Source organism: Desmodus rotundus, chromosome X (assembly GCF_022682495.2).
Source record: "Desmodus rotundus isolate HL8 chromosome X, HLdesRot8A.1, whole genome shotgun sequence".
Lineage (NCBI taxonomy): Eukaryota > Metazoa > Chordata > Mammalia > Chiroptera > Phyllostomidae > Desmodus > Desmodus rotundus.
This window is the reverse complement of record NC_071400.1, coordinates 66,689,610-66,694,897: the sequence shown is the minus strand read 5'-3', so window position 1 is coordinate 66,694,897 and position 5,288 is coordinate 66,689,610.

The following is a 5,288-nucleotide window of genomic DNA, read 5'->3' as shown; positions in this document are numbered from 1 at the left end:
GGTCACTGTGGTCTATTTATTTCTCTGCCCTCTTTCTGGTTTTTGTTGTAAGTGGAGTCCTCAGGGGCTTTTTACATGATGGAGCTGAAATAGTTCACTTGGTGGAGGGCGGGTCATGCAGTGCCTTCTCCCCCAGTGGTGGGACAGTGGGTACTGAGAATTGGTTAAAAGGTGAGCCCAGGTCGAGGACTGCTTGAGGAAGCCTTGAGGCTGTTGTGCGGTACATCTGTCTGCCTATATGGATCTGGATTGTGGCTGTGAATGTATGTTTTCAGGACAGGCCCCTGAATGAGGAATGAGAGAGATCCTGGCTCAAAAAGGGCAAGATTCATCACAAAGACTGGGAGGTGTGGGCCGCTTAGAGAGAAACATTGGGCCAGCCACCTCTAGCTTTCCGCACGTCATTGGTTCCAGGATCCAGACCCTTCCTCGTGAGTCTTCTGCAGTAATGCTGGCAGCGGTAGGCAGGGGTTTAAGGCTCCTATTCTTGTCACTTGCTTTAGGGCTAGCTTGAGGGACTGTAGCCTTGCCATGTCTAGGGCTCTAAGCCCTACACTGGATTTCCAGCTCACGGGTACCTGTCTTAACTGTTTCACCAACGCATACCTTTTATTTGCCTTCTCCATCCCACTACTGTGGACAAACAAATCAAGCACTGATAAAGCTCAGGCCCTAAAAGAAGTTACCCACTTATTTAGAAGTTAATCACCAAAAGAAAGTCCTTTTTCCCACTTACATTCTCTGAAGGTAGATTGTGTCACAGGTCAGGTGCTGTCATCCACAAGGATGTGGCAGACAATGGATAGGGTAACTGGGGTCCTACAGGTGGTAGCCTTGCTGCGCTAGGTTCTGGCCAGAAATTGCTGCACAAGGCAATGTTAACAGAGGTGAGAGGCATCATGGTAGTCATCTTCTCGTCTGTGTCCCCAAGAATGCCATGTAAAGCTGGAAATAACTGTTAAAAGGCTCCCATCACACCCCGATATTGGAGGGAAAGCTGACCATTCCTCAGATAAGGGCTTGGTCACTGGAAGAGCAGGACAAGACCATTCTGTATCTGGGGTGCTCCAAGGCTGTGGGTCTAACAAGTATGTACAAGGGGCACAGGTAGCCCCACACACATATACCATGGAGCATCCAAAATACTGGGGTATCTGGCCCTCTGAGGACCTGAAATGTTCCCCGCCTTCAGTAACCAGCTGACACCCTCCTGAGTGCATTCTATGATTAATGACCGCATATATTTGAGGGGCAATACAAGTCAATTCTGTGTATGGCAACTTGGGACCTCTGAGAGCCAGAGGAGTCCTTTCTGTGAATAGGAGGCTGAGATAACCCTGAAGGGCACAAAACTCTATTAGTCCCTGAGGATACCTAGCTGGGGCATCTGGTTCCTGCCAAGATGGCAAACAGCACAAACCACCAATTCCCTTGCCCGAAAAGAATCCTGGAGAAACCACAGAGGGAAACAGAAGTTCCAGAAAGTAGCAGAGCTATGAAGACCTATACGGAGATGGAAGACTGTCTTTAACTGGCCAGTATTTTGAGTGGTAGATGGCTGGAGGTAGCAAATACAGGATAGGTTAGAGATCTAAGTTCTGGCTCTTACCTCTCCCCCATGTCGCTTTGAGAAGGCCCTTGTCTGCCCCATCATTGCAGAAATCATCCCAGCACGAGTACTGGTGTCTGGGGGGGGGCTAGTGTCAGGGCACCAAACGGCCTGCTGGTGGTGACACCTAGGGAGATGGCCTCATCTGAGAGTTTAAAGATGAAACCCCTGCCATAGGAATTGTCAGGTGTGATAGCAGATGGGACTGAGAGCTCTGTTTCTCTGGTGTCTGGGACTGTCCAGTCTCTGGCTTATCTCCCCACACATCCCCTTATCCTTTGAAGTCCAGGTGATTGAGTAGAGTTGAGTCTAGCTTTCAGCCTTCCCTTAAGATGTTTTACCAGCCAGAACAGCTGCTCACATCAGGGGCATATGCATTCAGCACCGAAGTAACTACACACTGGGACAGTATAACTACCTCCGGAGAAAAATAAACTGGATGTATTATCTATTACTGCATAACAAATTACCCCCCAAACATAGTAGCTTAAAACAACAAATCAATTTTCTCAGTTTCTGAGGGTCAGGAATTTGGGGGCAGTTTAGCCCAGTGGTCCAGGGTCTCTTCTGAGGTGTCAATCAAGTTGTGAGGCAAGACTGTAGTCAGCTGAAGGCATGACTTGACTGAAGGGCCCACTTTGAACACAGCACACTCGTGGGGCTGTTGGTAGGAGACCTGAGCCTCTCCACAGGCCTCCTCACAGCACGTGGTCCCAGCAAACAGGTGAGAGACTGTAACAAAGACAGAACCACAGTGTCTATTATAACAACCTCAGAAGGAGGTTAAGTTATGGATGAAACATTCCATCACTTCTGCTGTGTTTTCTTGGTCCCATAGACCAACCCTAGCGCAACATTGGAGGGAGCCATACAGGAGGCATGGATTGTTGGGTGCGATATCAGAGGCTGCCTTCCACACTGGGCGACATACTATCTAAAGCAGAAGTATTGAGGCAGATGAATAATTTTAAATAAGTATAATAGATAATAAAGATAAAACAGAAACACAAGACATAAAAAAGGCCCAAAGAAAATAATAGGTGTGAGTATGATGGTAGAAAAAAAGGAAAAGAAAAACACTGTAAATGGAGAATATGAAATGAGATGTCAGAAGTTTTTTTAATTCTTTTTGAAAATATTTTATTTATTTTTAAACAGAGGGAAAGGAAGGAAGAAAGACAGAGGAAGAGAAATATCAATATGCGGTTGTGCACCCCCTACTGGGGACCTGGCCTGCAACCCAGGCATGTGCCCTGATCTGGGAGTTGAACAGGCGACCCTTTGGTTTGCAGGCCGACGCTCAATCCACTGAACCACACCAGCCAGGGCTGATGTCAGAAGTTTTAATAGTAATTACAAAATTAGAGCACAGAGACCCCCCTCATTGGATTTTTTTAAAGGTCCAGCGGTATACACACACGTATGAAGATTTAGAAATGTTGAAAATGAAAGAAGGAAGAAAGGCTGCAGCAAGGGATTTGTAATTGGACCGAGGGGCCAATTACAAGAAGAGAAATAATGGAATATGGGAACTGAAAATTAACAAGAAGAGAAATAATGGAATATGGGAACTGGCCTAATAGGAATATAGATATGAACAAGCGATTTCATGAGGAAACCCAAAATCAAACAAGCACATGAAAAGTACTCAAAGTCATTATCAATCATTTTGAAATACAAGTTAAAAAAATTAATGAAATTTGACTGCACCAGATAGGCTGGAAATATTTATTCTTTTCAGTGCAGTGTAAGAAAGGAGATGGGAATGGAGGGGCTGTGAGAGATGGAGGGTGAAAGGAGAGGGGGAGAGAGTGAAGAGAGAGGGGTGACTGAATGAGCACAAGGAGGGGAATGGGGAGGGTGGGCAGAGGGAGTGGGAGCTAGGCTGGAATTTTAGAATGCTGGGTAATGCTAAGTGTTGACAGAGACAGGGGAATGTAAGCACCTTCGTACACTGTTCTACCCATTCCAGAAAACAATCTGGCACTGCTTACAAAAATTAAATATGTACATCCCCTATGTCCCAGCTTATTCTTCTCTGAGTACACATCCAAAGGAAATTTTCACACTGGCCCATAAGGGAGCATCTACAAGGCATTATTTATTGAAATGGGGGTGTTGGAGGCAGCCCAGTGTCTCCTGTTGGGAGCATCTAGGGATAAAATGATGCAGTGGATGTACACATTGGAGTTTATTGCAACCATTAGAAGCAACAGATAGATTAGATGCACCCATGACAACACAGATAAATCTTAACATAATGCTGGTTGGGGAAAAAACCCAAAATATAACTACCATTTACTTTAATTAAAAGCATGGACAAAATGTGAATTTTATATAACAAAAAAGATACACATTAAACCCAATAAATTGGTGACCTGTGAGAGGAAGAAAATGATATTTGGGTGCAGGAATAAAAGAATAAATAAAATGAGATTTGCATGGAACAAAAACGATGATGTGTTATGAACTGTGGAATATGATCAGAAGGCAGACACTTTGAAAGGCAAACGAGTACCCCCTTTTGTTGCATGGGGCTGAGATTCTCTGAGGGCCATCCAAGACCAGTATGTATGTGGACAATGAAATCCGTTCACATCCATCCTGCGCATAGGTCTGAATATGGCAAAAGCCAGGCAAGGTCATTTCGTGGATGCATATGATACTGTACTCTGAAAGTTAACAAATCTAGTCTGTGTTTTGGGAGGCAGGGCTGACTCTTAGAAAGCTACACACAAGTCCGTTCTATGGATGAGAAATTTAGTCTTTGAGGGCAAACTAACCCATTCCTCCTGGATGAAGAGCTCAGAAATGAAGCCTGTCAAATCCATTCACTGCAAAGGTAGCTAAGACACTCTGAAGGCTGCACAAGACCAAACTGTGGGTAGTGGACTCCGGCACAACTTGCTTTGGATAAGTCTACTGTGTACTGTCAAAGTTCTTTCTGTGGATCAAGGGCTCAGTAACCCTGAGTGACAGCAAAAATTGTTTTGTGGACTGGGATTTACTTCCTCTGGAGATTGGAGCATCCAGTTTTGTGGAAGGCATCTCAGGCAGTCTACTGGTGGAGAAATCAAAAGACTGTCTTCAGGAGGCTGTCAGATAAAGATGAGGGCTGAAGTCAGAAATGAGAAGGAATGATGCCATGGAAAAGGGTACCATGACAGGCGGCTAGATATTAGGTACACAGAAGAAAAAGTAAAGGTCCGGATCAGACACTGAGAAAATGTAGGGTCTGATGTTAAGAATTGTGAAGGGTCAGGGAAAGTGGGGGATTAAATATCGGGCCCTTGGGGTATAAACCATAGGGCCCTCGAAGGATATGAGGTTAGAGGGCTAGAAGGTGAAGGAGGTTATCAGAGGACGGTAACAATGTCATCAGAGACCTAGAAAAAGACGACTGAGATCATGAGAAAGTCGTCAGAACCAATGGGAAAATGACGTCAAAGGAGTGAGGGCAAGAACAGAAAGGGATGTGTGATAGAAAGGGTTCATGCTCACAAGGGATGAAGATGGCTGGGGCCGAAGGGATGCTTGTGTCATACCGCACCGACCACACAAAGCTCGCCTCGGTTCCAGAAGCATAATGAGCACTTCCCTTCCTTTGCTCGGCGGTCCTTTCCTTCCACCCCACCCCTCGCTAGCCTCAGCCAATCAGCGCGCGTGGGGGACGTTCAGT